The sequence below is a fragment of the Eptatretus burgeri genome, chromosome 10, assembly GCF_056783735.1.
Source record: "Eptatretus burgeri isolate ZD-2024b chromosome 10, Ebu_testis_v1, whole genome shotgun sequence".
Taxonomy (NCBI): domain Eukaryota; kingdom Metazoa; phylum Chordata; class Myxini; order Myxiniformes; family Myxinidae; genus Eptatretus; species Eptatretus burgeri.
Window position 1 is genome coordinate 29,085,455 of NC_140970.1, and position 13,423 is coordinate 29,098,877.

Below are 13,423 nucleotides of genomic sequence, written 5' to 3' on the forward strand. Positions count from 1 at the left end.
CTGCGTTTATTTTTTAGTCAGGGTTTTTTTTACAACAACAACAGCGGCACCGTCGCCTCGCTCCACCGTCGCCATTACGCGTGTGGCCATAGGTGAGGAGGTAGGCGGAGCTACAATCACCTCAGATCGGGACTCCACCCAGAATGGTGGGAGTTGCCCCGCCTACCGTGGGCCTGTCCAATGAGGAACGGCCAGTGAATCGTGCGACGCATCTGTCCAATCAGGAGGCGAGTGGCCAGGGAAGAAATCCCTCCTACCTTACGAGAGGAACGAATAACGGCCGGGGCAATGATTCTGGCTGGGTCTGCCTCACCTGGTGTGTCTGATCCGCCTGGAAGCTTTTTTCGGCCTTGATCGCCTGTCGTCTCTCGCCTCGTCCGCCTTCGTGCTGGCTGGCGTCCGTCACTCTATCCCTTGTCCCTGGTACTTGGTGCTGCGTTGAGGCGGTGGGTTAGAGTCCCGCCAAGTCAGCTCGACCAGACCGCACGAGGCGGACAGGTGCAAGTGCAGACTCTTGCCCTCAGCTCGCCTTCCCTCCTGAGCTGAAGGGCCAAATAAAGGCCCCGGCCACCATTTCTTTTGGGTGTGTGCGTGTGTGTCTGTGGGCCCAGTCTAAAGTAGCAATTGTTTAAGTGCCTTGTACATTACTTGCATTCCTTCTTGATAGTCGGTTTAACTCTGCTCTTTTTGTGCTCCCCCCCCCACCCCATTATAAATAAACCCCGATTGTTCAATGTACCAGCTCGTTGTCTGTCACTTTCTTTCATTGGTTTAGCACGGTACTTATTGGGAATTAGGGAGGCCATGTGCCGTAATTGTTCATTTGGACCGACGGATCTTGGTAATCACTGCTCGGTTTACACCCGGTTCAGGCTCGGTAAATGGCTCGTTCCACCCGAAGTCTGTCGAGGGTGTGACCTCCCCGGTAATTTGACGACGTGGGTACTTAGGTATATTGAAATTTGGCTATTAACCCAACCCCACGCCGTCAGAGAATTGGCGAGCATGGTCCTTTAGTGACCCGTAACCTTCGGAGTTGTCCGAAGGTTACGACCTGCAATTCTGGGGTGTTCGGTGGAGACGACCTTACTGCTCCCCCTGGCGGCCGTTCCTTGCCACCGACCCCTGGCCTACAACAATATTTCAACACTTTGATTTACATCATTTTGGTATATAATAAAAAAAACGACAGGTAAATTCATGTTTTCAATTTTTATGAAAAAAATAAATAAATTGTGAAATCAATGGGCACACTTGATCTTCATAAGCTTCCTTAAAACGCCCCGAGTTCTTCACGCCCACAGATCAACAATATTTCCTCTCGAACGTTATTGGGAAAAGGAAAGTGTTACAGTTACTATGATAAAGTTTATTGTTGAAAACTATCGCATAAAAGGTGAAACAACGCGATCGTTTTTCGTTCTAAATTACATGCAAACGCACGATGGAAATCGCCTTCACCGAGCATCAAGTGCTAACCAAGATGGCGTCCAGCAACGACACCAGGCTCTGTGTGTTGTGAATGGCAATGAGCACTATTTATTTTCAGTTCAGTGGTGGTTCCTATCAAATGCTGCCTTTTTGGCTGCTGGTTGCATCATTGGTTAGGGGCACGGCTATGCCGCTGATGCAGTGCCCCTATTGCCAGTATACTGGTGCTCATTTCGCCGACCTCAGAAGGATGACAGGCTGAGTCAACCCCACCTGGTATTAATTCAACAGACTGGGATTTGGAACTCAGGATGCTAGGATCCCAAGCCCACCACCCTAACCATTAAGCCAACAGCAGACATGATTGAGGGGGCACGGGGTAGAATGTACCATAAAACAAATTTAAAGCATAGAGGGATGAAATCTCAAAAAAAACCAACCAGCCAAGGTAGGAATGACACCACATTACGATCCTCTGGTGGATTACCATCACGACATCTTTTGACATTTTACTTTTGTTGTGGGTATATGATGGATGAAGAAGAAGAATGAAGAACAAAGAAGAAGAAGAATGAAGAATGACACCACATTACGATGGCACAATACGACACAACAATCCTAGCCTGGTTTCGCATCACGATATCTTTTGACGTTTTAAAAAATCTTTTCTAACACGATTTCTAACAACTTTTAATCCAATTAACTTGATAGGTAAACAGCCTGGCGTTGGCTTAGTGGTTTGGGTGGTGGCTTTGGATAACAAGGATAACAAGAAAATCTAACACAGGTGAAGACTATTCATCCCATCATGCTTGCACGAACACCACACCAACCCATCAACACAAGATCCAAGGAAGAAAATGCAAAAATATGTTTTTAATTGATCAAATAAAAGTTTTTTTTGTTGATTTTTTCCTTTTTTTCCTTTTCTTCCTCTCAGGGGAAGGGGCATAGGCTTGGTTAAAAACACACAACATCAAGCACACAACCCCCTTGACAAGACCCCCATCAACAGAACTCCATTCACAATCACCCATCAATGCTCAAACTACCTAAAAGTCTTATCAACATCCCCACACCCCTCTATCTCCATAATTTCCAGGTACCTATCTAATTCTACTTTAAACTTATCTTCTGTTTCTGCTGCCACTCCCTTTCCAGGAAGACCATTCCATGCATTAACTACTCTCTGAGTAAAAGTCACCTGCCTTGCTACCATCTTAACTCTCCTCTTCTTCACCCTCAGGCTATGGCCCCTGGTTCTGGCCCCTGCTCCTATTGTTACGAATTTGGAAGCCTTGTACACACTAACATACAGGTCCTATCGAACAGTTATATCGGTAAGTATGTGTTTTTAGTTAGGGTCCCGTCCCTCGTTTAATGGGTGAATAAATGTACATGCGCTGTGAGTTATTTTGATAGTTAGGGTTTTTACATCACTCACAACAACAACTATGGCTCCTACATCTACAACTCCAACAACAACGCCATCTTCACTGTCACAGCGCCAACCCTCTGCTCCTGGCATTCTCCGCGCGCTCGTTGGAATGCGGGCGTGTTCGGAATTCGTTCGGGGATGGAATTCCATTCCCAAATATGGTCATGAACCGGTTCGCTTGGCGGCGTGCCCGAGAGCGGGCCACGCCTGAGTGAACCGCGCCCGAGAGCGAGCCACACCTGAGCGAACTGCCGCCGATAACGATAAAAAGGAACGGAGAGGAAATAATCGGGGATGGATCTGCTCGAGCGAGAGAGGAAGAATTTGCGCCCGTTCAAAAACTCATCTCTCGAGGCTGGGGGAAAGGCATCTCGTCGCTGGTGCGCTCTGGTTCCCGGGTCATCTCGTCTTATGGCTGGCGTGGTCTGCGTGTGGCTGCCCTGGTTCCTTCTTGGCCGAGGTGCGGACGTGGAGCCGCGCAGTGCGGCCAGGTAGCCTGCTATTCTCGTCCCTCAGCTAGTCTTCCCTTCAAGCCGAAGGGATAATAAAGACCATTTTGGGTCCATTTATTTGGGTGTGCGTCTAAGTGTGGGCCCGTCTGTAAGTAGGAATTGTATTAGTGCTCTTGGCTGTACATACTTGCTTCTCTATTAGTCGTGATAACTCTGCTTCTTGCGTGCTCCCCCCTTTCCCCCATTATAAATGAATACATTTTTTAAATGTATCAGTTCGTTGCTGTGTTTCTTCCACTGGCTTAGCATGGCGTGTGTTGGTGTATTATAAAGGCTGTTGCCGCTGTAAATGTACATTTGGACCAACGGAACTTCAGCAACCGTCCGCTCGGGTTGCACACATGGATCGGGCACTCTAGCGGCTCGACTTGTAACTAGGGCTGTGGAGGGTGTGAATACTTGGTAACTCGCCACGTGGATCTCTTGGTATTTTGAAGATTGGCAAATAACCCTGTACCACGTGGTGGACTTATTGACGATTCACGGTCCGGTAAGGGACCCGTACCTGTCGGAGTTTTCCGAGAGGTACAATCTAGATTCCGGGTGTTTGGTAGAGTCGACCCTACCGCCCCACCTAGCGGTCGTGCTCGCAGTCGATACCCGGTTCGCAACACTATCACTGTCTACTCTGTTGAATAATTAATCTGCACTTATTTTATCTCTACCTTTCATTATCTTAAACATCTCTATTATATCTCCTCGTAACCGCCTTCTTTCTAGTGTATAAAGCCCTGTCTCCTTCAGCCGCTCCTCATAGCTGAGCCTAGCTTGGCCTGGAATCAATCCAGTAGCCCTGCGCTGAACCCTCTCTATGGCATCTATGTCCTCCGGAACTGTGGTGACCAAAACTGTACACAATATTCTAGATGTGACCCTCTCTAAATACCTGTACAATGTTAACACCACCTCTTTTGATTTATAATTGATCCCCCTCTGAATACAGCCTAAAACCCTATTTGCTCTCCCTATAGCTGCCTGGCACTGTACTGCCTGCTTACCTCCCATATCTATAACCACCCCCAGATCCTTTTCTTCTATATCTATTACCACCCCCAGGATCCTCGGGTCCTGAGTTTGAGCCCCGTTTTCCGATGAATTAACACCAGAGGGTTGACTCAGCCTGTCATCCTTCCGAGGTTGGTGAAATGAGCACCAATGTACTGGTAATAGGGCACTGCATCAGTGACATAGTTGTGCCCCTAACCAATTATGCAACCAGCAGCCAAAAAGGCTGTACATGAAGGGAACTTGATAGGTGGCTGTCTTTAATTCATCTGTACCTGATTTAAGCCACCTATTTGAAAAGTCCATCATGCATTTTTGACATCTGCTCGGGTGTACTATCAAGATAAAATAGGTTCAGATCACTGCCCTCAGATGGCACCAATATATCATTCGGTTCACGGAATAAGTGGCTGGTTGTGTAGCAAACTGGATGGGAAACTGGAATAGTGATAGGTAACGACGAGTCGACATGAATGGGAAGATGTCAGGCTGGGAGGTTCAAAGAAGTTGGATACCTGAGGAATCAGTACGATGACTGATATGTATAATCTACATCACAATAATTTGAACAATGGGGGTGAAGATTCAGCTTTCCAACCTTACAACTAGATGTGACACAAAGCTTGGAGTTGAGATAGATAGCAGAGAGAGGGTGTTCAGATTCAGGAAAGTCTGGATACTTTCATCGATTGGGCAAATTTAATAGATTTGAAACTCCCAAAATTAAGAATCACTGTGCATCCGACTACGAGAATTTTAAAAGTGATTATTCACCATTGACTGTACAGCATGACGTTTCAAGTGTCTTTGGCCCGACATGCTGTCGCGGATCAGGTATTACGGGGCGAGGTACACGCTCCACCGAGCGTCCTTCTCGTGACTCCTGTTTTCTTCTTTCCAATTCACAGCGAACGAGTCTCTGTCCCCACTCGAAAATAAAAAAAAACGGAACTATAAAACAACAACAACAACAACAACAACAACAAGCCACAAGCCCCGCCCACGTGGGTTTTCCTTCTGAGCGCTGACGTCATGTTACCCAGCAAGCTTTGCGTCTGGGAGCAGTTCCACTGGTAATGTTTGAGAACGTTTGTCCGTTTAAGTTTAAATGTTGAAAACCTGTTGTCGTAAACATACATTTCATTCATGTTAAACCCGCTTTCACTCAAGTTTTACCTCAAAAGGACCATTTCACTTTTTCCCGCTCGCTTTTCATCTTGTGTGTTCTCTCTTTAACTAATCCCGACCGGGCGTGTTCTGGGTTTCTCCTTTTTTCCTCACCGGGTGCTCTTTCTGCGACACCGCTGCGTTTGACAGGTGTCCGCCGCGCATGGCCGAGCCGAGGAACCGTCCCAGCTGGGTGAGTAATGCGAGACGAGGCCTAATTACCCCCCGTTGTTTTAAGGTCGAACACACGTAATTGAGGAGAATCGTGGGTGCGGCAGGTGTGCGTGACGTCACCGTGACGTCGTCGAGGTGAACGGATCACGAAAACACCGACACGTCGCTCATGATCATGATCGCGCTTCAATGGCATGATGCGGGCCGGCCCTGCCTCGGCTCGTTTAGTGCGCCCTGAACTCAAAGTGCAGTCGACGTCGGAGATCTTTGCGATCTCTGTCCGGTACATCGAGGGGGATTCGCTGTACACCACCTGGATTTCGACCCACGTGACCACAAAGCAGGACTGTACGTCCCTCGGCAATGTAAATGGTGTTTTAAAGTATTTTATTATAACAATTGTTCAAATTGTGAGCCACGGACACACACTGACACACACTGATACACACGCACTGATACACACGCACTGATACACACGCACTGACACGCACATACGCACTGACACACACTGATACACACGCACTGACACATTGACACACACATACGCACTGACACACACTGATACACACGCACTGACACACACTGACACACATACGCACTGACACATTGACACACACATACGCACTGACACACACTTACGCCCTGACACACACTGACACACACATACGCCCTGACACGCACTGACACACACTGACACACACATACGCACTGACACACACTGATACACACGCACTGACACGCATACGCACTGACACACACTGACACACATACGCACTGACACATTGACACACACATACGCACTGACACACACTTACGCCCTGACACACACTGACACACACATACGCCCTGACACGCACTGACACACACATACGCCCTGACACACACTGACACACACATACGCCCTGACACACACTGACACACACATACGCCCTGACACACACTGACACACACATACGCCCTGACACACACTGACACACACATACGCCCTGACACACACTGACACACACACATACGCCCTGACACACACTGACACACACATACGCCCTGACACACACTGACACACACACATACGCCCTGACACGCACATACGCCCTGACACACGCACATACGCCCTGACACACGCACATACGCCCTGACACACGCACATACGCCCTGACACACGCACATACGCCCTGACACACGCACATACGCCCTGACACACACACACATACGCCCTGACACACACACATACGCCCTGACACACACACATACGCCCTGACACACACACATACGCCCTGACACACGCACATACGCCCTGACACACGCACATACGCCCTGACACACGCACATACGCCCTGACACACGCACATACGCCCTGACACACGCACATACGCCCTGACACACGCACATACGCCCTGACACACGCACATACGCCCTGACACACGCACATACGCCCTGACACACGCACATACGCCCTGACACACGCACATACGCCCTGACACACGCACATACGCCCTGACACACGCACATACGCCCTGACACACGCACATACGCCCTGACACACGCACATACGCCCTGACACACGCACATACGCCCTGACACACGCACATACGCCCTGACACACGCACATACGCCCTGACACACGCACATACGCCCTGACACACGCACATACGCCCTGACACACGCACATACGCCCTGACACACGCACATACGCCCTGACACACGCACATACGCCCTGACACACGCACATACGCCCTGACACACGCACATACGCCCTGACACACGCACATACGCCCTGACACACGCACATACGCCCTGACACACGCACATACGCCCTGACACACGCACATACGCCCTGACACACGCACATACGCCCTGACACACGCACATACGCCCTGACACACGCACACATACGCCCTGACACACACACATACGCCCTGACACACACACATACGCCCTGACACACACACATACGCCCTGACACACACACATACGCCCTGACACACACACATACGCCCTGACACACACACACACATACGCCCTGACACACACACACACATACGCCCTGACACACACACACACATACGCCCTGACACACACACACACATACGCCCTGACACACACACACACACATACGCCCTGACACACACACACACACATACGCCCTGACACACACACACACACATACGCCCTGACACACACACACACACACATACGCCCTGACACACACACACACACATACGCCCTGACACACACACACATACGCCCTGACACACACACACACATACGCCCTGACACACACACACATACGCCCTGACACACACACACACATACGCCCTGACACATACGCCCTGACGCACACACACACACATACGCCCTGACACACACACACACATACGCCCTGACACACACACACACATACGCCCTGACACACACACACACATACGCCCTGACACACACACACACATACGCCCTGACACACACACACACATACGCCCTGACACACACACACACACATACGCCCTGACACACACACACATACGCCCTGACACACACACACATACGCCCTGACACACACACACATACGCCCTGACACACACACACATACGCCCTGACACACACGCATACGCACTGACACGCATACGCACTGACACGCACTGACACGCATACGCACTGACACGCATACGCACTGACACGCATACGCACTGACACATTGACACGCACATACGCCCTGACACACGCACATACGCCCTGACACACGCACATACGCCCTGACACACGCACATACGCCCTGACACACGCACATACGCCCTGACACACGCACATACGCCCTGACACACGCACATACGCCCTGACACACGCACATACGCCCTGACACACGCACATACGCCCTGACACACGCACATACGCCCTGACACACGCACATACGCCCTGACACACGCACATACGCCCTGACACACGCACATACGCCCTGACACACGCACATACGCCCTGACACACGCACGCACATACGCCCTGACACACGCACGCACATACGCCCTGACACACGCACGCACATACGCCGTGACACACGCACATACGCCCTGACACACGCACGCACATACGCCCTGACACACGCACGCACATACGCCCTGACACACGCACGCACATACGCCCTGACACACGCACGCACATACGCCCTGGACACACGCACATACGCCCTGACACACGCACATACGCCCTGACACACGCACGCACATACGCCCTGACACACGCACGCACATACGCCCTGACACACGCACGCACATACGCCCTGACACACGCACGCACATACGCCCTGACACACGCACGCACATACGCCCTGACACACGCACGCACATACGCCCTGACACACGCACATACGCCCTGACACACGCACGCACATACGCCCTGACACACGCACGCACATACGCCCTGACACACGCACGCACATACGCCCTGACACACGCACGCACATACGCCCTGACACACGCACGCACATACGCCCTGACACACGCACATACGCCCTGACACACGCACGCACATACGCCCTGACACACGCACGCACATACGCCCTGCCACACGCACGCACATACGCCCTGCCACACGCACGCACATACGCCCTGACACACGCACGCACACACGCCCTGACACACGCACGCACACACGCCCTGACACACGCACGCACACACGCCCTGACACACGCACGCACACACGCCCTGACACACGCACGCACACACGCCCTGACACACGCACGCACACACGCCCTGACACACGCACATACGCCCTGACACACGCACATACGCCCTGACACACGCACGCACACACGCCCTGACACACGCACATACGCCCTGACACACGCACATACGCCCTGACACACGCACATACGCCCTGACACACGCACATACGCCCTGACACACGCACATACGCCCTGACACACGCACATACGCCCTGACACACGCACATACGCCCTGACACACGCGCGCACACACACACGCCCTGACACACGCACATACGCCCTGACACACGCACACACGCCCTGACACACGCACGCACACACGCCCTGACACACGCACCCACGCCCTGACACACCCACACACGCCCTGACCCACGCACACACACCCTGACACACGCACACACGCCCTGACACACGCACACACGCCCTGACACACGCACACACGCCCTGACACACGCACACACGCCCTGACACACGCACACACGCCCTGACACACGCGCACACACACGCCCTGACACACGCGCACACACACGCCCTGACACACGCGCACACACACGCCCTGACACGCGCACACACACGCCCTGACACACGCGCACACACACACGCCCTGACACACGCGCACACACACACACGCCCTGACACGCGAGCACACACACACCCCCTGACACACGCGCACACACACGCCCTCACACACCCGCACACACACGCCCTGACACGCGCACACACACGCCCTGACACACGCGCACACACACACGCCCTGACACACGCGCACACACACACGCCCTGACACACGCGCACACACACACGCCCTGACACACGCGCACACACACACGCCCTGACACACGCGCGCACACACACACGCCCTGACACACGCGCGCACACACACACGCCCTGACACACGCGCGCACACACACACGCCCTGACACACGCGCGCACACACACACGCCCTGACACACGCGCGCACACACACACGCCCTGACACACGCGCGCACACACACACGCCCTGACACACGCGCACACACACACGCCCTGACACACACGCGCACACACACACGCCCTGACACACACGCGCACACACACACGCCCTGACACACACGCGCACACACACACGCCCTGACACACACGCGCACACACACACGCCCTGACACACACGCGCACACACACACGCCCTGACACACACGCGCACACACACACGCCCTGACACACACGCGCGCACACACACGCCCTGACACACGCGCGCACACACACGCCCTGACACACACGCGCACACACACACGCCCTGACACACACGCGCACACACACACGCCCTGACACACACACGCACACACACGCCCTGACACACACACGCACACACACACGCCCTGACACACACGCGCACACACACACACGCCCTGACACACACGCGCACACACACACACGCCCTGACACACACACGCCCTGACACACACACGCCCTGACACACACACGCCCTGACACACACACGCACACACACGCCCTGACACACACGCACACACACACGCCCTGGACACACACACGCACACACACACGCCCTGACACACACACGCACACACACACGCCCTGACACACACACGCACACACACACGCCCTGACACACACACGCCCTGACACACACACGCCCTGACACACACACGCCCTGACACACACACGCCCTGACACACACACACGCCCTGACACACACACGCCCTGACACACACACGCCCTGACACACACACGCCCTGACACACACACGCCCTGACACACACACGCCCTGACACACACACGCCCTGACACACACACGCCCTGACACACACACGCCCTGACACACACACGCCCTGACACACACGCCGTGACACACACGCCCTGACACACACCCTGACACACACCCTGACACACACACGCCCTGACACACACACGCCCTGACACACACACGCCCTGACACACACACGCCCTGACACACACACGCCCTGACACACACACGCCCTGACACACACACGCCCTGACACACACACGCCCTGACACACACACGCACACACACACGCCCTGACACACACACGCACACACACACGCCCTGACACACACACGCACACACACACGCCCTGACACACACACGCACACACACGCCCTGACACACACACGCACACACACGCCCTGACACACACACGCACACACACACGCCCTGACACACACACGCACACACACACGCCCTGACACACACACGCACACACACGCCCTGACACACACACGCACACACACGCCCTGACACACACACGCACACACACACGCCCTGACACACACACGCACACACACACGCCCTGACACACGCGCGCACACACACACGCCCTGACACACACACGCACACACACACGCCCTGACACACACACGCACACACACACGCCCTGACACACACACGCCCTGACACACACACGCCCTGACACACACACGCCCTGACACACACACGCCCTGACACACACGCCCTGACACACACACGCCCTGACACACACACGCCCTGACACACACACGCCCTGACACACACACGCCCTGACACACACACGCCCTGACACACACACGCCCTGACACACACACGCCCTGACACACACACGCCCTGACACACACACGCCCTGACACACACACGCCCTGACACACACACACGCACACACACACGCCCTGACACACACACGCCCTGACACACACACGCCCTGACACACACACGCCCTGACACACACACGCCCTGACACACACACGCCCTGACACACACACGCCCTGACACACACACGCCCTGACACACACACGCCCTGACACACACACGCCCTGACACACACACGCCCTGACACACACACGCCCTGACACACACGCCCTGACACACACACGCCCTGACACACACACGCCCTGACACACACACACGCACACACACGCCCTGACACACACACGCCCTGACACACACACGCCCTGACACACACACGCCCTGACACACACACGCCCTGACACACACACGCCCTGACACACACACGCCCTGACACACACACGCCCTGACACACACACGCCCTGACACACACACGCCCTGACACACACACGCCCTGACACACACGCCCTGACACACACACGCCCTGACACACACACGCCCTGACACACACACACCGTGACACACACACACACCGTGACACACACACACCGTGACACACACACACCGTGACACACACACACACCGTGACACACACACACCGTGGCACACACAAACCTTGACACACACCCGGACGACACACGCCCTGGCACACACGCCCTGACACACACACGCCCTGACACACACACGCCCTGACACACACACGCCCTGACACACACACGCCCTGACACACACACGCCCTGACACACACACGCCCTGACACACACACGCCCTGACACACACACGCCCTGACACACACACGCCCTGACTCACACACGCCCTGACACACACACGCCCTGACACACACACGCCCTGACACACACACGCCCTGACACACACACGCCCTGACACACACACGCCCTGACACACACACGCCCTGACACACACACGCCCTGACACACACACGCCCTGACACACACGCCCTGACACACACACGCCCTGACACACACACGCCCTGACACACACACGCCCTGACACACACACGCCCTGACACACACACACACGCCCTGACACACACACACACGCCCTGACACACACACACACGCCCTGACACACACACACACGCCCTGACACACACGCGCGCACACACACGCCCTGACACACACGCGCGCACACACACGCCCTGACACACACGCGCGCACACACACGCCCTGACACACACGCGCGCACACACACGCCCTGACACACACGCGCGCACACACACGCCCTGACACACACGCGCGCACACACACGCCCTGACACACACGCGCGCCCACACACGCCCTGACACACACGCGCGCACGCACACGCCCCTGACACAGAGGGGCGCACACCCACGCCGTGACACA

The 13,423-nt window shown here is 54.7% G+C and overlaps 1 protein-coding gene across 5 annotated transcripts in view; it reads left to right on the forward strand.

Annotated features, from left to right (window-relative positions):
* Positions 1-5,309: 5,309 nt before the first annotated feature.
* The window catches only part of LOC147018191 (splicing regulator ARVCF-like), a 163,196-nt gene continuing 155,082 nt past the window's right edge, over positions 5,310-13,423 (forward strand). For 2 of the 5 annotated variants that reach the window (XM_085897640.1, XM_085897650.1), the window contains exon 1: positions 5,310-5,459. The gene's annotated coding sequence lies outside the window, so the exon portion shown is untranslated. Of the gene's footprint in view, positions 5,747-5,831; positions 6,093-13,423 lie in introns of all 5 variants that reach the window. The other 3 variants (XM_085897645.1, XM_085897641.1, XM_085897644.1) reach the window with 3 other exon arrangements.